The 23,497-nt window shown below is 39.1% G+C and overlaps 1 protein-coding gene across 1 annotated transcript in view; it reads left to right on the top strand.

Moving 5' to 3' along the window:
* Positions 1-23,497, top strand: part of SYNPO2 (synaptopodin 2) — a 936,240-nt gene that overhangs the window by 526,796 nt on the left and 385,947 nt on the right. The window lies entirely within an intron of this gene.

Genomic DNA, 23,497 nt, shown 5'->3' with positions numbered 1-23,497 from the left:
CAAACACCAATGAACATACACATATGCACACCCTACGAAATACACCTCAACATACACACACACATCCACTTATCTGCAACTCCCACTTACACTCACAGAAACACTCATGCACCTGCATGCATGTTCCAACACAGAGAAACACACACACATATATATATATATATATATATATATATATATATATATATATATATATACTCACACCTCCCAGTGTGACCACCAAGGCAGACATGTGTAAGCTCACACACACATTCATGCAGCCCCATTCATGGCCCTACAGACACACAGACACATGTTTACACACATGAACACATATTAACATACATCCCACCTTGACAGCTTCACTGGACTTACCTGCATTGTATGAGTACTCCCACAGAGTGAATAAGTGATCGCTATCTTTTGACGGCATTCATTTTTTCTTCTACAGTAGAATTTTACTCTGAGTCACTTGGCTGGGCAAATCAGGAGGTGCAGATATTTCTGGGGGAGAGTACATGGCCAGTTACCACTAGTCACTCCACTGACTGCTGTATTAGCATGCAGCTTTACTCTTGAGACACCTCTCAGTCCTGAGGACCCCACATAGTGAGAAACTTAGTGGTAGAGTGGTCTGTGTATTGGTGTGGATTAGCAACATGTAGCAGCCTTTCTAGATAAGGATTTCACTTTGTCCGAAGCCTTTCTGAATCCGAGGGATTATCAGTTCTATACGTCATGTTCAAAGATTGTCCACCTTTTTTAACTAGATGTTGATATTAATCAACTAAGCAACTTCTAAAAAAATGGAAGCCAAATTAGCAGCTTCTGACAGTCAAAAATTCTGAGATGTAGCTGGAGAGTAAGTTAGTATTTCAGAAAGAAAGATCAAACTACCCCCTCCCCTGCCAAACTAACACACACACACACACACACACATGCACACATGCACACATGCACACACACACACACACACACACACACACACACACACACACACACACACACACACACACATGCATTTATCATTAGAGATACTGTTAAATGGTATAAAGGAATAACAATGTAAAACATTTTCCCCTAAGGTGGTAGAAATTCAAGAAGACCTAAAATGGTGACCACAATCTTTTTTAAAAAGAAAGGGGGTTGACAATAATTGATGAAATATAGCAGATCAAAATATGGATTTAGTGTTAACTTAGCACTATAACTGATTCAGGTTTTAGGTCATTAAAGTGGAAGAGGTACTTTGAGGGTGGTACAAAGTTGACCAAGCCTAACTGCTAGAAGGATGGATGTGCAAATCTTTGTCTTGCTAAATCTTATGGGGGATAACGATATTGAATCCTGGTGATATATTGAATCTTTTCAGGGAGTTTTGCATCTCAGTGTACCAGAGTCAAAAGATGAGGAATGATTGGATTAAGGTTGTTCTTGACTGGCTGGATAAGCTGATGCTTCACAAAATAGCAGAAGAGCAAGCCAATGTGCCCTTGCTTTCTGTCACCAAGAAGGTCTTAGCCAAGTAACTCAAGAACGTACCTTCACTGATAACTCTGTGTCCTAATGGTTACTGCACAGAAGTCTGCAAGAAGTTTCCACACATATTTTAAGGTGCCTTTTGTGGCTCATACATGTGTCTCTAGGCGTGGCATCTTTCCATCATCCAGAAGCAAGATCAAATTCATATCATCCTGAAAAAAAGAAACAAACTGATTGAACTATCCTCTTATTATATATCCTATTACTATATACCCATATCAGCCTTATACTCAGTCTATAAGCTGTTTGTAGTGGTGATTGTAGAGACTAGTGTTAGTCTTTCCAGAGATCATTGATAAAGAATGGTGCAGCTTTATGTCCAACGACAGATACCAAACAGTACTAGAAAGACATGGGGACTCCTAACTGATGGTGATGAGTTTTAGTACTGGGAAGTCATATGACAGGGTTCATCATGACTGTCTTTATTTGGTAACAAATGCATTTTGCTTATCATGTGTCTTCACTTTAATGTTATGGACTGTCTGCAATGGCACTGTAGTGTACATGAAGGTAGATGAGTGGGCTGTCAATTTAGTTTAGGGGCATTTGTCAAGTAGGACTTAAATGTTTCCTCCTGTTGAGCATCAATTTTAGGGCCTCACAAAAATTTAAGAAAATAAATCTTTCCAACATGGAAGGAGAAGTACTGATAAGTTTAGGTATCCTTACAGCTCCATTTGTTGATCAGGTTAGGTCCCTTTACTGAAAGGAATTAATGGCAGATGTCAGGAATACATTAAGAAAATGGAGGTTTTTGCAGCCTGTATTCATTGAACTGATCCTTTTAGTCCAAATGGTTGCATTTACTAATATGTTAGGCATGGGAAAAGTGATAGTTAATAATTTGCCTGACGTGTCTATAGCTTGGTTTCATGTGCATAAAAAAATTGCAGAGTGACCACTAGATTTTGGAATAGAGAGTCTGGCTACTTTAACCAGTAGCATGCTATAATTACAAGTAATATTTATGGGACAACCTATATTTTTATTTTATATCTTACAGAGGCATCAGCTGTTATTTCAGGCTTCAGTTCCATTACTATATTCTAGACTCAATAGCCATCTAATAGCTGGGTAGGTGTATGTCTCAAAAACTCCACAGGTAAATGTAATTGACACTATTCTACTTATTTCTTAAAAAAATCTGTATCACAAGTGAGCCTTCTTTGAATAATGAAATCTGGTTTATTTGACACATGATCATTTGACCAAAAAACAGAAAAAAAATTGTCGGAGGCTGTATACAATACATCAACACTTCCAGTCAAAAAACACAGAAGCATTTTTTTTGGAGGTGGAAGGAGGGGTTCTCCCCCCTCCGCAGATGGAATAAGCCCCACATACCCCCAAACTATGTGTGTGTGTGTGTGTGTGTGTGTGTGTGTGTGTGTGTGTGTGTGTGTGTGTGTGTGTGTGTGTCCTCCAAAATTGCACAAACTCAGATACCAAGGAGAAAATGACAAAAATGCAGCATTCGCCTTCTTACTCTTGTCTGGTTTGATGCACCGTTATAAGGTACAGACAACCTTCCAATGATGGTGTTCTGAAAAGTCAGTCAACTGGCTATTGACAAACAATATGCTTCCCTCAGAAAACCTCACAGAAGTAAAGCAGCATAAATGTCTGAAATTGTTTCATCTTGGCTTCATTATGAGGCATACCCAATATCTTTCATGTCTAATTTTAAGTTTTATTCACTAGCAGCATCATAAATGAGTCCTCCTTACTGGGCATTTATATTTTATGCAGTTTCATTCATGTAAGTATGTTCAATGGCATTTAACTTTCTTTCAACATGCAGTAAGGAGACCCTAGGATATGACACATCTTCAACCTTAAACGTATATAAATCTGTTTTGATGATAGGTCTTTCCACTATGAAACATACTGTCCTGCTAAGGCAGACTATACAGCTTTCACTTGCAGTATAGGAGGCTACACCCACTATTTATTATATATAGTTCTAGGTTTGGTGCAGCTTGATGGAAGGGCATATCCCCCATGCAACAACATACTACAGGACAGTGCACTTCCCAGAAGTATATGACTGACAATCACTAACTTGCCCAATCAATCGATTGACCCCTCCAGTGAGTCAGTCACATAGTTTTCATTCACATCCTGTTCACGGTATTTCACTTGTTCACGATGTTGTTATTGAGCTACTCTTATGCTAAGAATAAACAGCACAATTACAGGACTGTTTTCAAGAAGATTAGGTTCTGGTTTATAAATTGGTACACCCCGTGTACAGTATCAGTGTCATATGGATGCATGTTCTATAAGTTAGGCAGGCAGCAGCTGAGTAGGCCAAATTTCCACATCTCTTGCCTTCTCATCTGGTCCTTCACCTTATATTCTTTCCTTTGTTTTTTGGCACATTCAGCTGCTGCCTGGTTTTTATCTACTTCTGGTTTGATTTCCATTCCTGCTTGTTGCCCATATGCTTCTGCTGAACTAAGCAGGGAAGTCATCTTAGATTTATTCTCCTCATGTTTCAAAACTTTACTACATTTGGGTCTTGTGAAATCAGCAGATGCAGTCCCATGATTGTAGATCTATACATGTAAACAATTTCAAGGAGGCCCATACCTCCTTCAGAATGGGGAATATATAATCTTGGTATGCACTGATTTTTATAAATCATTTGATGAGCATGAAGCATCCTTTTTGTTTTCCTGTCTAACCTATCCAACACCTTTTGTGGTCACTCAATCCCTCCAAAATTGTAAGTTAGGACAACAAGAGCAAATTGGTTTATAGCTTGAATTTTGTTCCTGGATGTCAGTGCTGTTTTCAGTATTAATTTAAGTCTTCTAAAATATTCCTTACTAAGTGTTATTTACATTTGGTTATGTTTTATTATTGATCCTTTATCAATTCCCAAATATTTATGCACTCCCTCTTGCTCAAGTTCTTTTATATCTCATTCCTGTCCAAACTGATGTTTTCTTGGTGCTGCAGCTTTCCTGCTTTAATGGTTATTTTTGCCCATTTATCAAGACCAAATGACATTTTTATATCATCTAAAAAATTTTGACTACTTGCAGCTGTGCTTTCAGTTCCTCATCTGATGAGCTATACAGTTTCATCTGCAAAAAGAAGATAAGCCTTCACACTTTGTTGTTTTCTGGGACCAGATTGTAGCCATGGCTTAAGCAGACAACTTAATGGGTTAAGGGCAAGACAAAAGAGCAGCGGTGACATCCTGGTATATCCTCCTTTGAGTTTTTATCCTTGGAATAATAATTTGTCCTTTATCGTGGCTTAACTGCAAAGTGGTCTGCCACTGTTTCATGGTCACTGTAATGTAATTAATCAGTGTAGGGTGTATCTTATACATTTTTCAGCACTCTTTTATCCATGAATGTGGGACACTGTGAAATCTTTTTTGTAGTCTGTCCATGCCATACCTAGATTCTTCCCCTTATCCACTTCTCCATTATGACTTTAACAACAAATGATCCTTTGTTCCGTATGACTTTCTTTTATTACCCTTTTGATCTATTGCCATGATTGAGTTTTCTTCTAAATGACTATAAGCTCTGTTGTCATCAGTTCTAGTGTATATTTTATACGTTGTCAGAAGGCAAGTTGTTGGTCTATAGTTTTTAGGATAGCTTGCAGGTTCGCTCTTAAGTAGGAGAATTGTTTTTTCTGTTACTAACCAGGCTGGTGTCTGTTTGAGGTGCGCATATAAATAGTTCTTACTTTCATGGCTAAATCTTTATATAAAGATGTTAATACTTTCAGCCAGAAGTTAAGTACTGCATCTGGGCCTGGGGTCTTCCAATTAAGAGCTTTTCTTAACTTTATTTTAATCTCTCTGGCCATTATTTCATCCCATTTCATATGCTGTACATTTGAACTTCTTATTCTTTCTTTTACTTCTTCTATCCATTTAGGATGTTTGTTATGTTCCACGGGATCTTCATAGATAGATATTTCTCCAAAATGCATCTATTTCTTTTTTTCCTTTGGTGGTGTTTCAGATCCTTTTGCCTTGTTTCCCAATTCTCTATAAAACTTTTTTTGGTCATCAATAAATTGCTTATTTTGTATTTTTCCTTTATACTTATTTGCATATCTTCTTAGTTTTTCTGCCTGTGCTGATATTTTTTAGTTTATAATTTGCAATAGTGCATAATAGATCCTGATCTGTTCTGCTACTGTGCATTACTTTTATCATGTCTGTCTTTCTGATTATTTTTGTTAATCTGTTTCCTCTTCTGTACTCTTGTAAAAGTGATACTTCTTGTCTTAATTGCTTTATAGTTTTCTCTATTCGATACTTCCATAATGGCATTTGATTTTTCTACCCTGTGTTTTTGTGGTAAGACTTTATCTGTTATTAATTTAGCTGCACAGTAATATATCCCATTTACGGTGGTAGTGCTGTGGTAGCGTTGTCGCCTCACAGTTAGACGTTGTCCGTTCAATCCTTAGTTAGAGCGTCTTCTGTGTGGCAACATGCGTGAACAGGCGTTCCTTGGTTGGGAAGGTTGTGCATTAGGCCCGGCAAGCCAGCACGTAAAACTCTACTGCCAATCATTAGCGGACCGAAGTTCCACTGTGGCGACCCCTAACCGGGAAGAGCCGAAAGACACAAACAAACTTCTGTTGTATCATGTGAATCTCCATTGATGGCCCTAATTACTGCATTCATTTGTTTTATCAAACTTCTAACTTTTTGGGTTTTACTGACTTTCTGTAGTCTGTTTCTTTCATTGATCTTAATAGGTCTGTCCATCTCTATTAAATCAAGCAACTCTTCTCTTAGATCATTTTTTTCTAAACTGAGGGCACATTTGTTTTCCATTTCCCGTGGGCAATCTATGGAAAGTTCCAGAGCATCTTCCTGTGCCACATTCTTTTCACATTCATCCTGTGTCATCCATTGTGTTTTCATATGGGAACTCACTGGCCTATCCCTCCACAACACTGACTGTGTCAGAGTTGCCACAGTTTCCTGTTCCTCCCCTTGCTGGGAAACTCCAGCTGAACGTTTGTAGTTGTTTCCTATGGAAGGCTTCACAGTATCTTCATATGGCAGCTGATCAGATGTTTCTCGCTCCACTGGTTTCTCCTTAATTTGAGGATCCATTGCTGTATCCTGCTGTGGTGTTTTCTGAGTTAGATTTTCTACACTAAATCATTTAGTTTGCATGTACTCCATAACCTCAGTTTCTATTTCTTTCGCTTCTCCACTACTAATCCTCTTTTCTACTTTTTCTGTTTGTTTTCTTATTTTTGTATGTTATTAACTAGGAAATGTCCTGCAAGGCTCCTGGTCTCCACCAAAGGTGAACCAGGCATTGTTTTTTCCTCACCCTTCTCCCAGAATAGGTAAGTTGTTCATTAGCTACTATCCCCACCCCCACCCCCTGGCCAACCCTACCAGCAGCTCAAGTCTGTTCCTGAACCTGGATTACAACTGACACAGTCAAATTCCCTGCCTTGGTACCAATGGACTGGCACCTCTGTGTCATTGGGATGGCAACTTTATATTGCTTTAAAAGATTTGTTGGCAGCCAAGACAAAAACCCAGTGAGGACTACTAATTAATTTATCTTGTGTACACAACTTCAACACAGCAACCAGGAAAAATGGGTGGTGCAGAGAGAGTGTGAGAGAGAGAGAGGAGATGTTACCTCTTTTCTTGCAACTACACACCAAAATAAGACATGCAAGGAAAATTCAATGCAGTCACTCTGTGTTGTCAGACCTGATGAGAAAAAGTACTTTCATCTGACTTTTTGTTTTTGTGTGTATTGTTAGGTATTCACTAAGGTGAGTTCAGCAGAAACAGAAAACAAACAGTTGTGTTGCAGACACGGTCATTTGCTCCTGTGATACTAAGAAAAAGCAAGAAAGAAGGAGCGAGAGAGAGAGAGAGAGAGATAGAGAGAGACACCTTTTTGGCATTAAAGTAACTGCAGGTGTGGATACCTGTAATAAACTTAACTGCCTTACACAGGTATTTGAGTTGGCAACTGTTATGTTTCTACTTGCTTTTTTAATTACAATGAATACAAGTTCTCCTGTGTGAGTTCTTCCTGATATACACACTATTTTATAGAAATTCTTAAGCTCTCTAGTTGCTGAATCTGGTGGAGAATGTAGGCAGCTAAAGCCGTGCCTTTCAGTAATCAATTCCACCTGCCTCTGCCATAACAAAATCAGTTCAAATTCTCTTGTAGCAGATGTTAGTGTTTAAAAAAGAAAAGATGACAGTAGAGCAACTACTTCAGACCATTGCTACTGCTGTGAAATGGATGGTACTGGTTAGCAAAGGCAGGTAGGAGGAAAACGGAAGCAGGTGCCTTTATAAGGCAAGGCCAAGGACAAGATGTCAGAATTCTACAAGTCTGGGAGTTGAGATAACTCAGTAAGTTAACTCCAGAGGAGTCTTGAATAGTTTAAAGAGTGAGAGGTGCACCAGTGGCTGGGAGCCTTATCCTGTGTGCCAGTAACCGGGAGTGGAAGCTGCAGAAGTTAGAAGCCATATTTCCCTCTCAAATGGGTAAACCATAGAGGAGAATTCAGCTCATACGGAGGTGCTACATAAATAATTGGTTTTATCAGAGACTGTTTAGTCACTGACTTGTAAAAAATATCTTTGGTACTACATAAGTTGGAGACAAGTGACTTTTGTTTTACTCATTGGCATTTTGTGCCTGTATGATTTTGCCTCATTTTTATTATAGTCTGTGTCCTGGATTGTAGTGTTCCTGCTAATCCAATTAACTTTGAAGCACAAAACTGACACCAAGTGAAAGCTGGTAGTTTGGTGAAACATTGGTTATTGAGCTGTGCCCTTAATTAAACTTAGCCTTTCTCTCATGCACTTGCAGGAGATTTGATGAAAGACTTTGATTATTTTTTATTGGTTTAACATTTCTGCTGATTGCTGAGACCAAAGCCCATTGAGAAGGACTGTTCCTTGCTTTATCTTGTAGAGGCATGTATGCAACCTCAGCCCACTTGTGAGTGCAAGACAAATGGGAGAGAGAGAGAGAGAGAGAGTGAGAGTGAGTGAGGGAGAGAGATGTTACCCATTTTATTGTAGCTGCTCACAAAGAAGCGAGACCTGATACATAGTTTATTTACATTGTTTCAGCTGCTGTCTACTGTGAGACCTGAAAAATCAAAAAACGACTGTTTTCTGGGTTTTTTTTTTTGGGTTGTGCATGTAATATTGACTGCTTTCTCAGACAAGACAAGCAGGAATGGAAAACTAACAACTGTTTTGCAAACAAAACAATTCACTGCATACCTCTCAACTGTCCAGATTTTTGCCTCATATTTTCAGTCTGTTCCTTATAAAATGTATGGTTTTCTTGCAAATCATTGAGGATTGAAGTCACTAAATAATGGCAAAACATTTGAGTTTTATCCTTGTTATCCCTCAGAAAATGCATGATAATGCAAACACATTTATAAGAGCAATATTTAGAAATTGTCCTTATTTTGGGGCCTTTGTCCCCTCATTAAATTTGGCTTTGTCTTGAGTTTTTGCAGTAAGAGGTTTAGAGATATGATTCACTGATATGTGACCAAGATAAAAAAAGAGATTCCTTTTTTGTGTTAAAATAACCATAAGAGTGGCTACCCATAAAAAGTACTTTATACTTGAATTTGATTTAACAGTTGTTGCTTTGCATCAATGAATGCAAGTTCTCCAGTTTGAATGTTTCCTGCAATAAACACTAGCTTGGATTCATAAATCCATATCGTAGTATGCACACCTGTTTTAGGAAGGTTTGTTCAATGCAGTTTGGGTTTCTAGTTCAGACATCAGAGACCAGTGTATTGCTACCGTAATGAAGAAGGCTCCAGTACACAGTGCTACACTGGCTTAACTGGTGAAGGACACATGCAAATGGGGCAATCCAGGGGCATGACTAATGCTAATCAGTTTTATGCACCTCCCTGAAACTTTTCCCCATGAGTGGAATAACACTGTACAGTGATTCAAAGAAGCACTTTACAGCACTAATCAGGAAAAGAAGTAGAACAAAGTGTATGCTATCTTTTGATAAGATAGACCCATTCAGTCCTATGGCATTAGTGGGCCTGTTAGCCTTGGGGGAGTTAAGTTCTGTGACGCTGTATGTGTGCTGGGGGGGTGTTTGTGTTTTTGTGTATTTATGGACATGATTGCAGGTGTGTGTGCATGTGTGTGTGTGTGTGTGTGTGTGTGTGTGTGTGTGTGTGTGTGTGTGTGTGTGTGTGTGTAGGTACCTGTGCAATTGTGTGGCATGGATTTTTAGGGGTAAACACTAGCATGATTAACTATAACAACTCTGTACTTAGTTTCATAGGTGTGTACTAGACTAATGACCACAAGGGTCTTTTTAAGGCTAGCCATGCATCCCAAATCTCTGACAAGTTCTGGTACCCATGATAAGTGTAAGCAGGGGCTTGGGAGATGAAATATTTTACAAACAGAGACCTGGGAGATTAACTATTTACAGGCTGCCTGTGTCCATTAGAGACATAGGTGCTAAACCAGGGATGAATTTCCTGTTCCCCATCCAAATGTCCAAGTTAAACTTGAATTGGGTTAGAGAGAAACTCTGATTCACATGCAGGTGCCATTTATATCACAGGCAGGATTTAAGTCTTTAGAACAGTGCTGTTTATTTTGCGGCTATACAGGAAGTCCATTAAGGTGAGGTCTGACAATGCCTTGTATACCAGGCATAGATCTCCCCTCAACAGCTTGATAGGAGTGAAAATACAAGGATAGGGTCTTGAGGCTCTCTGCCCAGGACATGTTACTTATGCCCTGTATTCTTTTAGTGAGGAACCTCTGTGGACATTCATGTAGCCGGATGTGCTTGGTAAGGTACATACAAAAGAGGACATTGTACTCAATGAAAGGTCGGATGAATGTCGAATGCAGTAGAACAATGTCCTCCTTCAACCTAGATGCCATATCTTTGTTTATAAGTTGCACAACATAAAATGAATTCTTCACTACTGTAGGCACATGATGTTTAAAGGTTAGATTACTGTGTATGTGTGTCCCCATGTCCCTCACTACTGGGTCAGCTCTTAGGGCTATGTTGTTGATATGATAGTTACCATGGGCGGATGACTTCTCAAAAGATACTATTATGATTTTCTAGCCATTTAGTTTCAGTTCATGGCTCTGATGCCAGTTATTTGTCTTTCTGGAGAATATTTATGTTGGTGAGGATTTTATGACTGCTCCTAATTTGCAGTCATCTGCAAAATTAGTCAACCAGAGGTCATTGACATTGGCCTTAACTTCAGAGAAGTAAATGCCAAAAAAGGAGTGATACCAGGACTAATCCCTGAGAGAATCTGCTTGTGACTGGTCTCTTTTTATTGGTGGATTCCCCAATCTAACTTCCTGGATTCTGTCTGTGAGCCAGCTGGCTATCCACTGCATGACATAAGGGTTTATACCTAACCTCTTAAGCTTGTCAACAATGCCTGAGTGGGGTGTTGTGTCAAATATCTTGGCCCGACCAAGGTAGGCAGTGTGAACCATTTTGTCCTTATCCATTGCTTTGATGATCTTCTCAAAGAAGTCCACCAGGTTGAGTAGGCATGACCTGGCCTTGTCAAAAACTAATTGAGTTGGGTCCAGTGTCTGGAGGTTTCCTATGTCGTTATTAATCATTTCCTCGATAGTTCTTTCCATGGCTTTGCATGTGAGACCACTGAGACTTATAGGGTCTGTAGTTTCCCGGGTCTGTAGATGGCCTACCTTTGTGCAGTAGGATGACTGTTGCTGTTCGCCGTTCATGAGGCATGAAGCCTGTTTGAATGCTATAGTTAAATAGCAATTCCCAGATGGCCTGATAGGTCACATTTCATGCTCTTTAGAAGGCATCCTGGGATATTGTCTGAGCCCATTGATGCAGTGTTCTTGGCCTTAGAGGGAGTATTAAGGACCTGCTCCCTAGTGATAGTATGGCGAGTTATATTTGATGGTATTTCCTGAGGGACGTTTGAGGGGAAGAGAGAAGTAAAGTTGGAGCTGAATTTGTCAGCCAGTAGGTTTGCTATATCTTCTGACTCAGTATAGATGATTCAATTGACAGTGAGCTCTGCACACAATTGTGTGTTGCCTTTGAGATTGTGGACATAGCTAAAGAATGCCTTCTGGTTGTCCTTAGCCTGGTAGGCCATATTTTACCTCAAATTTGGCTTTGGCAGACTTTATCTGATCTCTGAGTTTTTTGTTTAGTTTGATGAGAGTGATTTTATCCTACTGGATGCTACATCTCCATGATTTTCTTCCTTTTGTGATAAAGCCTATAGCTGTTGTGATTCCACCAGGGTAGCTTATTTTTTGAGTTAATTCTGTACTTATTCCTGGTGGGTACAGCTGCCTATATGCAGTTCTATTCTGATGATGTCCTGGAAAATTGGCGGATGAAAACACTAAATAAAGTATACTGTGGTGGACTTGGCGTGATTTTCCTACCTCCCTTTCTTGTTTTTATACAGCCTAGGGAGATACGTCTCAGATCATTTACAACCACACACAGACTGTGACTGAGTCATAATTGTAATTGTGGTTGAATGACCTGAGTACATGTGTAATGTGGCAGATCATGGCGCTTGATAAGCAACTGACCATGACTTTCTCCTTACTCAGTGTGGTGAGATGGACTTCAGTCTGTCTCACAGTGGAGTCTCCAGTGATCAGAATGTTGGCTGTGGGGTGGCTGCCTTATGAACGTAGAAGTAAGCTTGATTCAGAGACATGACAATGAGCTGCTCTTGAGTTGTTGATCCTTGTGGTGTTACTGTCTCTGCAACACAGTATATCACTGTTGCAGTACTGGTACCTGAAGATATTGGGTCAGTGTTTTATACAAGCTTTTAAGTGTTTTCTGCTTCTTATTGATACATACACACACATATATATATATATATATATATATATATATATATATATATATATTTTTTTTTTACACACAAATATAGGATTTGTATACAGTATTTCCATGACCGTTTTCTCTACAATAACCTCTGTTGTTTGCTTTAATACATTCATTATTAGGTTTTGTTAATCTTCTACATATTTGTCCTAATCTACTCCATTTTCCATTTGCAAACAAGTATGCCTGTTATACCTGTCCCAGTGTTTCCCCTTTCTCACAAATTCACTTCACTTTTATTGATAAAAACACCTAAATAAATGTATTGATTATTTAATAGATTGATCATCCTTATTGGTATTTGGCTGAATGAACTTGGGATGATGCTACAAAAACCTAAATCCTCCAGTGCCTCTAGTTATTTAAAATAACAGAAAGTATGTTCACCTTTCAGTCTGTCACTGATCCTTCCATAAAATGCAAGCACATCTATGGCTGCAGTGTTTTTGGTTAGCTAAAGTGTCTTTTTACTGTTTACTGACTTTGGTGTTTGCAGGAAGTGCTGAAGTAGAAGCCTATCATGTTTGCTATGACTTGACAGTATTTTCTTAGGTCATCTTGTGGCAGCAAAAATTAGCATTGCCTTTGATATTTCTGAGGTGTACTACTAATTGTGGCGATGAGGACAGACCACCTGTGCACATATGAAAGCAAGACCTGAAGCACCGTAGTGACTATCCTGCTACTTTTTTTCAAAATGCCATCCCACTACCACCAGCATTCTTGGGGTGTCTTTAAAGGGGGTGGGGGATCAGTAGCATTAATAAATAGCAGCCCGTGGTCCCTGATAAGCAGTGTGTAGTGTTATCAGCAGCTTCCCTGGTTGGAGGGGTAGTGATTGCAATGAAACATATTGCAGTGTCCCTGTTCTATTATTATCATTTGGACTGTGTGGAGAGTTTTGTATTCTTGCAAACTGAAGACAACCCTAGCATTCCTGCCCTTATTTGTCTGGCATGCCTACAAGGCAAGGCAATGTAGTATTCCTGTGAACGAACAGTTGTGCTACAGGATCTCAGTTGTCACTGAAGACTAGGTCAAGCATTTAAATCATTTCAACGAAGAGATTTGGCTTTGTGTCATGATGTGTTGTACTTAGCAGCGGTAACAAGGTCTGGGGATTATGATTCATGGTGAACAGCTTCTGTGCATCACATATGAAAAGAAGGCTCTTATTTCAGTGGCTTCCACATATTAATTTAGTATAATCTACCTATGAGAAGTATAAAGCTCTATTTCAATTAGTAAAAGACAAATAAACACAAAGTAAAATAAATAGTATAAAAGTAGTGAAGTAAGTAGAATGTGTGGTTATATACGAGACCAGCAAACTGCATGGGTTATTTGATCCTTATTTAGATTTAGATCCAGTGAAAGTAGATTTAACCATTGATCTCCCATCCTGTCCTGTTTATATGTGTTTTAATATGTGTCCAGATTTTATTATTTCTGAACAAAGAAAGGGTAACTGAAGTGTTAAGATGGCCTTCAAAACAAGAGTGTCAGGCAAGGTTTGCTTGATTGTGTGTTAGAAAATTGTATGAGCTAAAGCTAAAAGGTTAAAGGACAGTCCATCAACAGTGAACTAATCAAACTTGGCATCATTAAACTATATTTATTCCTCAAATATGAGATTTGTCAAATGTCTCAAGTATGAACAAGGGCAGTAAAAGCTCTTAGAAGAAAGTCTGAAACTTAAAGCACTTTCTGCTAAGACTAACACAATACTGACTCAATGTGTGATGGATGTTGAATTGTAGATCTTTGAACACAGTGTATAAATTGCATGTATTTATTTTATAGCAAAATATTTGAAAGCTTAGATGAGAGGAGACTTATCCTTTTTCTTTTTTTTTTGGCTGTTGAGCAATTATTTAAATACAACCATAAAGCAATATCTTACTTTGCGCAGTCTGAATGTTAGTGTGTTTTCCCCTTACCAGCACTTTTGTTTTATTACATTCTGTCACAGTCAGTACTTTTAACTAATCTCATTCTCAAAATAATGCACTTTGGGAAATGTGTTTAAACAGCCCATTGTCCAATGACTGCCCAACGCACCAGTAATACCACCACGAGCAAATTAATCCTTTGTTAGAACATAAAACAAGCAAAACAGAATAAAATCCCCTTGTTAGATATGATAAGCGCTTTTGGAAATATCCTTCTTCAGATCATATAGTAAAATGGGGGAATACTCAATGAAAAACACTTTCAGCCAATCAAGAGTCAGTTCAAGGCTAACACCCTTTTCATTGTCCAATCAGCTGCAAACCAATAAAAATAATCAAGAGCAGACACTCCTCCTTTTCATCCAATGGTAGGTCTCCTATTCTTTAGTATAGGTCATAGTAGAACAACCATATTCAAGCCTGGCGGCTTATCTGCTCTCAAATTAATAATCAATTTTATCTCATTTTGTCCCATGGCATTAGTAATGTCCCCTTGTTTCATGCCCAAAAAAGTAGTTTCTAACACTTATGGAAGTGCAGTATCCTTGTTATTTTATCTTTTTATTCATTCAGTCAGTCATTCATGTGTTTGTTGGCAGGTAGGTAGAATGGTTCAAAGTGAAAACTTTTTCTGTGACAATCTGTGGTATGTGATAGAAAAAGGTAAGAATTTTATGAGAAAAATCAGCTTAAGTTGAGCAGACATATTTAAATCTGTCATTTAGAATTAAACATTTAAATGGCCCACTAGACACCCATGTTGTACATCTAAGTCCTAATGAAATGCAGAGGAACAGCTGAAGGTACCACAGGCCCAAGAAGGAGTGAGAAAGTGCTGAATACAGAGGACACAATGAACACTTAAGACAGAAATAGCTGTACCTGTACTTGAGGAAAGCTCTAGAAACACAGCTGTCAAACTCAAAGGCTGAAGTCTCTCATATATGAGCAACAGTTCCATACCTTCACATACAAGATGTTTGGTTGAAGTAAGTGGGAGTAGTACATTTTATTGAAACAAAATACTCCCTGGCAAAATGAGTATTTTAAGGAAATTACCTGTTTTTTTAAGGGGGACCCCATTATCCCTTGCATTTACCATTTGAGGACTGTGGTCCCATACCTCTGACATTTTATATACTCAGCTATGAGACTTCCATATCTGAACAAAAAATATTATTTTGCTGATACAGCCTTGGAGGAAGAAAGGCAGTTATACAAAAACAATTTTCCCATTTTAAGACAGTGGCTTTTACATACTGTGATTCTATGAACCTTGTTCATTGAACTGGAATTCCCTCTACGTTGGGTTATGAGCTGTTGAGCTGAAATAAGTAAAGAGTTCATGCAAGAGTAAAATTAGCATAATGTGTTGGCAGAGGGTGAGAACCTTGAAGTGATGACTTAGAGACACATCAGTTGTTGAGAAACACACGTTTTTAAATAGTTACAGAGAAGAAGAGCAGACAAATGTGAAATCGTCTCTTTCCAGGGAGCTACATTTTAAGGAGAAAGACAAGGTGACAGAGCTTGTACAATTGCTTGCATGCTGCCTAGGTTAAGTAAGTAGATGGTTTTCAGGGTGTGGAATCAGGACACCCCTCACAGATTGCATATTTGACTTCTCCTTAAAATAGGTTATTGATATTACAAGCACTTGTTAGCTCTTTGGTTATTTTTTACGTAACAGGGTGATGTGATTGCTAATTAAGGGTACATGCAGAAGTCCAAGAACATATAAGCAGTAAAAAGCTGGATAGTGATTTTTGCTATGATTGGCATATGCTCAAATCTGGCAGAAGGTACTTTTCTTATGGTTGAATGGAGTTGCGTACACGACAGCCTGGAGTTAAGAAAGAGATAGGGGCTGAAATGAAAAAAAAATAGCAGTGATCTGACTTGTAGGAAGAGGGGGGATTCACAAACATTATTTGAAGTAACTTTTCTGAATTCAAGAACAGCCTTATCACAGTGCTTTTGTTTATTCATTCGGTGAAGGTTACTCAAAGTGTACAGATAATGTATTGTATGTTTATGAATCCTCCCAGGTTTTCTGCATATAGTAGAAAATGAATTCAGGATGATCTATGGTGAAAGTAATAATAAGCAGTCAATACATCACAAAACATGTTTTTGCAGTGGGGCAAGCTCCCCTGCACCCCCACACCCCCCATTACTTAAATCTACCAACTCCAAGATCGCACTACAGTGAGGAAAAGGGAAATCTCCCATTCCGTGCTGTATGTGGATCTCCTTTCAGGATTTTGAAGTCTTAAAACTTTGATCATATGAATTTTGAATTTTTATGCTTCAAAATTCTGTAGGGGACCTGTGTGTATTAAGCTAACAATGACAAGGGCCTTTTTAAGCATAGCCATGCATCCCAAATCTGTGCCAAGTACTGTGACCATTGATAAGTGCAACCAAGGGCTTGACAGATGAACCATTTACAGTCTGCCTGTGTCTGTTAGAGACATAGGTGTCAAACCAGGGTACCATTACATACAAAGATGTGCAAAACACTGGATGTTCTTCATAGTCAATGTTGCTGTACTAATCCTTGGGACTTCCTGCTATGCAGAAGCTGTGACTGGCTCAATTTTCAGAGTCTTAGCATCATCCCAAGCCAACAAATATTTTATGACTGACATCTGGACATCGAGGTATAAGAACGCTTTCCATCATTGCCATCTTCAGTTCTTTCTAGCCATGCAGTCTGATGTGCTTCACGTGTGTTTTATGTACTTGTAGTCTGTGGTTATCTCATGTTTCCAGAGTTCCTCTTCTTCCAGACAGATAACTACTCTGTGGGGGAAAACTACTCTGTGGGGGAAAATTCTTCACTAATTAATGTTCAGAAAAGTTAATAACTGTCCTGAGGAATGCAAATCCTACATAAAGATTTTCACTAATTTGCTTGTTTTGTCTGGGGCCTCAGCACAACATCTCTAAGTGCTCTGACTGTACTAAATTCCATGCTATAACCCTTAAGCATAGAGCCATGTTACATGCTGCACATATGGAGTTTTCGTTGGCGGCTTCTTCGGTAACCCATGTCTTCTGCAAGTTCCACTACCCCTCTGATGACTGCTGGTTTGATCCCAAAAAAGCAAAAAGACAAAAAACCCAGGGATCTGGAGTCCTCAGAAAAAGTGATTGTATCTACCTCTAAGTCAGCCGAGAGTCTTGCTAAGGCACCTTTGCAGTCCCCAGGACTGGTGGCTGCCATGCTAGAATCATGTAGCATAACCCCTCGGGATGTCACTATGGTCCCCAGCCTGTCCACAACTACCACCACTGTTCACACATCAGTCTGGCCTGATGCTTCTATGCAGACATCAGGTGTGGTTCTGCAATGTGTCCTCACCCTCCTATGGCTTCCGATGTTCCTTCTGAAGTTGTGCCCAGTTGACCACTTCCCTTGGCAGGTCATGTTAAGTGACCATTAAAACCAAAGTGTACCCCCAATGTGGCCTCACCTCTGCCTTTGGCTTCTGGGCTGCAGACCAAAGTCCAGAAGCTGGTTAAGAGGGAACAGCAATTTATGACCATACTAAAACCAGAGAACCTTCACAGACTTCTGAAGTCTCCCTTTTTCTGACCAAAAGGACTAGGGAATATAGCTTTCCAAGAGGAGGAAGACTCCTCATCCTCTGAAGATGAGGAACAACTTACCTACTCAGATCACTTGCAACATCAATACTACCCTGATTCAGACAAGGATGACACTGTCTCTCTTGCTTCCCCACATGAAGACCTTTTCTTTGGGGACACATTACACAGAATGAAAGACATTTAACAGGGAAAGTGGCAGTTCTCTCAAGCTCAGACACACTGCAGGGACTACTAAGCTTACCCTTCCTCAGCAAGGGGATGTTTTGCATGCACCTGAAGGACACAGACCTTCTCAGCCAAATCAGGGGATCAGTTTTCCACCCCAACCTGATATCTCTTTTTTTCTGCCTGGAACATTGGGCCATGACACCCACCTCGATGCCTTACCCGAAGAAAGTGTTATATATTTTTAATGAGGTAAGAAACCCAAACACCAGGAAATCATACATGATAAAATGGAAAAGATTCTCCGTTTAGTGCCACAGCCAACACACTACTCCAGCTCAAGCAGACATTCATTCAGTATTGCTTTACCTGTCTCACTTGTTTGGACAGGGGCTTTCTTACTTCAGCATAAAGGTTCATGCTTCAGCAGTTTCAGGTTGATTGCAGAGTTCTCCACCACCTTTGTCTCACCTGCACATGAAACTGTTTCTGAGAGGTGCAATACACTTAAGACCTCACAGGAGGGACCCCGTCACTGCATGGGACTTAAATTATGTTTTGGAAAAGCTAACCCTACTGCCTTTAGAACTGGCTGTAACTGTATCCCTCAAGATGCCTTCTTGTAAGACCACTTTTCTTATAGCTGTCACTTCAGCTTCTCTGAACTGTAGGCTGTCATGAGTGTGAAGTCCTTCGCTGTCTTTCACAAAGATAGGGTAACCCTCGGAACTAAACCTCCATTTATGTTGAAGGTGGTTTCTTGAGCTCAGCCTTAACCAGGTTATCCATCTGCCAGTTTTCTTCCCAATTCCACAGAACAAGGCTGAAAGAATTCTCCACTGGCTGATGTCCACAGACAAATCAAGTACTACCTGGACAGAATGAAGACTGCAGACAGGGCAGACCAGTTGTTGGTATCCTTCACAAATGGAAAATAAGGGAAGGCCTATCTTAAAGAAAACCATCTCTAAATGGATTGCAAACCGCATCAGATTCTGATACATACACCACGGAAAGCTTTTGCCTGGCCACATTAGAGCCCACTCCACCAGGCATGGGGCAGTTACCACTGCTTTCATCAAAGGAGTGCCCCCTCAAACAGTCCTAGAGGCAGCCACCTGTAATTCTGTTAACACCTTCGCAAAACATTACAACTTAGGTCAGGCATCCAGGCCAGAGCAAGGTTCACCTCTGCCATTCTACAAGATATAATTTCCTAAAAACACTTCTTTATCTCCTCCACCCTCAGAGCAGCTTTGGAAATCTTTGCAAGGATTAGTAATGCAACAGTGACTACAAAGAATGTAGTACAGTTATGTCTCACTTACCATGATGATCGAGAAGATCGATGTTGCAGTACACATTCCCTCCTTCCTACCCCTTATCTAAATAGGGACTTTATCACCTTCTGCTTCTATTCATTGTCCTTTTGTCTCATCCCATCCTTCTCCATTTGTTTCTTCCCTTTTGCATTCTCTACCAAGACCAGACAGTGAAGGAGGTCATGCTATCCTCAAACATCAAACTGCTTTTTCCAGCTTAGAAAGGCCTGAATATGGCACCAACAGACACTGTTCTTATGACCCAACATCCGGATGTCAGTTATAAAATCTCTGTCAGCTTCAGATGATGCTAAGACTTTGGAAATCAGGTCAGTCACATGCTTCTGCACAGCAGGAAGTTCCAAGGATTAGTAATGCGACACTGATCTACTCAAACATCTACCGTTATGGTAATTGGGACACAACTGTACTTTGCACAACAGCAAGCCTTATGTTATCATCTCAAACAACTGTTAAGTATTCTTTATGTATGGTGACCCATAAATGTCAGTATTCAACATATCTCTCAGCTTCTTCTGGAGTGCAGACATTTGTATTTGAACAGGCTCACTGGATTGTGTTTGTACTACACCAGGGACTTAGTTGCTGTTTCACTTCCCTTGAAAATCTCTGAGGCTGGATTTTACAATCTTTTCCTTCACAACTGCCTCCATTATGAAGCTCACTTTAATTTAAATTAGTTTAGTTACTCTTTGTCGACTGACTCTGGTGTCAGATCTCTTCAGGTGTGGCTTTGGCCTCAACCTATTAGACAAAGCTTCTGTCATATCTCCTGAGGCTTCTGTGCCTGTCAGCACGTCATCATATCTTGCTTTAAAATTTGTTTTGATTTAGTCCTTTTTCACAGTTTTCCATTTGTATGGTGTAGTCCTCGCTATTCATTTTGCTATCATTGAAATATGATATATTCTTTACATATTTATTTATTCGTTTGCATTTATAAACTGAGATAATCTGAGTACGGGCCAATTTCAGCAGAGATACAGGGAGAAAAGATCTGTGTTTTACAATAATTTATCACTCAACAATTAATTTACAAATCAATGAAAATATAATGATAAGTAATAATAAAGCAGCACATTTTACAATACCAATTAAGCTACAAATTAATAAAAATATAATGATAAGTACCTAATGTTAATCTAGACTATGTAAATGTATCCTTCTAAGAAATAGTATATGAATGTAATAGTCACACATAGCTAGAATATTGAGGATGGAAGGAAAGGAAGTAATATACACATGTGCGTGTATGTATATAATATATTTTATATAGGTATATATATATATATATATATATATATATATATATATATATATATATATATATATATATATATATATATGTATGTATGTATGGGTCTACTTGAAAACACCGACATGCCAAAACACAGACGTCGAGAACACAGAGACCGGAAGATCGACAACAGAGATGACCAACAGTTTAAAAGCCCGACGCTGAGAACACCGACATGTTAAGGTAAGTGTGCGATAGTGACAGACTTTAGGGTTAGGGGCGGGTTAAGTGAGTTAGGGTTAGGGTGCGAGTTAGGTGAGTGTGCAATAGTGACAGACCTTAGGGTTAGGGTTTGGGTTAAGGTGAGTGCATAGATAGTTGTGTATGTAAGGTTTAGTGTAGGTTTGTAAGGTTTTTGGTGTGCTTGTGTTGTGTGTGTGTTTTTCGGAAAAGGTATTTGTTTTGTTTTGTTGATTGTGGGGATTGTGCTTTGTCGGGCATGTGAAGTTTCATGCTTTTAAACTGTTGGTCATCTCAGTTGTCGATCTTCCGATCTCGGTGTTCTCATCGTCAGTGTTTTGGCGTGTCAGTGTTTTCAAGTAGACCTATATATATATATGTGTGTGTGTGTGTGTGTGTGTGTGTGTGTGTGTGTGTGTGTGTGTGTGTGTATGAGACAGGCAGAATGACATGTTTTGATAAGAGGACAAAAAAGAGAATGAGAGTGATCATGAGGCAGTGTAATATACACTTTTAAATTAGCTCTTTTTGTCACCATAGCCTGTACTGTTTGTGTTGTGGCTTATCATTTGTACCTCTGCAAACATTAGTCTAGCATTGTGCTTTCTGCATTTTCTACATGCCTTACCTATTGTAGGCACTGTCTTTTAAGCTAACACTGTCCACCACAGTACTTGAACTGTGATCTCTACCACTTTCCATCTTCTGTTGCATTTATATGTTCTTGTTTTGTGTCTAATCTTTACAGTTTATTTTCTTTCACCGTTGCCATTTGGCTTCTGTTTTTTAAATACTTTTCTTTATATCACTGTTTTCTTTGACAGAATGTGTAACATGTCAAGACATCTGGCAAAAGACTAGTCGTTTTTCTGGGCTTCTCTTTCCTTCCTTATGTTTTCAGTGTAACAGGACTGCATTATTACTGTCTTGATTCACAGTTCCTGGTGAATGCACTCAGCCACATGTAGTGCATCCATGTGAAGTCACTTTGTCTCTTAGTTTGGTTATCTCTGAATTTCTATATTCTGTGTTCTACATTTACGTTTGGCTTAAAGTTATTCTTTAGCTTGCCTGTTCCTTCTTGGAGTCTGCTATCTGCTGTTTATGTTGCTCATACATGTCAGATACCTGTTCTCCTGCCACTTGTAGAAGCCATGCATTTATTCTTTCACCCACAGAATCACTTATTGTTGCTGCATAATTATAAAACCTACTTACCTTGTTTTTCTAGTGTAAAATGTCATAGTTAGAGGAAAAGATAAAGGCTGTCAAAAGTTGGCAGCCCCCATTCATCCCTTTGAAAGCAGGAGTGGTAAAGGTAAGTTCAGCGTAGGCATCGGGATGGGGGGATATTATTATGGGGATGTGTGTGGACAAGTGTGTGTCTGTAGAGGCATGAATGAAGCTGCATGAGTGTGTGTGTGTGTGTGTGTGTGTGTGTGTGTGTGTGTGTGTGTGTGTGTGTGTGTGTGTGGAGTAATTCTGTGACTAGGATAAACTGCAGGGAAGGGTTGTTTGTTGATGGGTGGATGTGTGTGTTGCCATGTTTGTCTGCATGTGTTTTTTTAATATGTAAAAGAGTATAGTGAGATGTCATTGTCAATTCAATGCATGGGCTGCTAGGGAGAACACTGTCATTGTTATGTCTGACAGTATTAGTGTTAATAACAGTGCTATTTAGAGAAATGGTAATGAGCTGATACGTAGGTCTTTCCCATAGCTGTCTCTGAATTGTATTTTCTCATCATCACCAAAACTGACCTATCTGCATTAGGCAATTTCCAGAATGCTGACTTGGTGAAATGGTCCCAAAATGTAAGTGTGAATGAAGCCAAATTATACAGCGTGGGACCATTGTACTTTGGAAATGATTGCTTTCAGTCAGACTTGTAATTCAGATCAGATTGTTTGGAGTACTTCCTCCAAATTAATGCATTCATATCAATTTCAGCTTCATTTGCCTTGTTCTAAGCTGGTATGTTATTTCATGCCAAATGACAGTAAGTTTGATTCTTTTGTTGTCTGCATGTAACATAAAGTCCTGTTTTAGAAATAAAGTTTACCAGAAGATTTGAAGATTTAACGCTACTTATTGCACAGCATGCATATTGTATTTTATCATCAATTAAAAAGCTGAGAAAAAAATATAAGAAAACATTCTGATGCAGCAACCAACTTGAACTGAATTTTATGGCTGCATGTCTTTTTCCTGTAGTCCCCCTTCCCTTGTACACATATATGTACATTCTGTTTGCTGCTGTGCAAGTCTGGGGTCAAGTCTGAGACAAATACAAAGTACTCCAGCTTAGGTTTCTGTTTTTTTTTTCTTTTGTCTGGGGATGCATTACAGAAGATCTGCTCCAACTTGTTTGTGCATTTTGTTAAAAACATTATTGCAACTACGTCAGTCCTACCTTATCTGGGCTGCACTGTATCTAAAATCTCCAACACAGATGCTATGAGTAACAGTCTTTTAAACTCAGACTTTTTGCAACA

Source organism: Protopterus annectens, chromosome 2.part0 (genome assembly GCF_019279795.1).
Source record: "Protopterus annectens isolate FY-2018-M chromosome 2.part0, PAN1.0, whole genome shotgun sequence".
NCBI lineage: Eukaryota > Metazoa > Chordata > Ceratodontiformes > Protopteridae > Protopterus > Protopterus annectens.
This window is presented reverse-complemented; position numbering and strand designations above follow the sequence as displayed.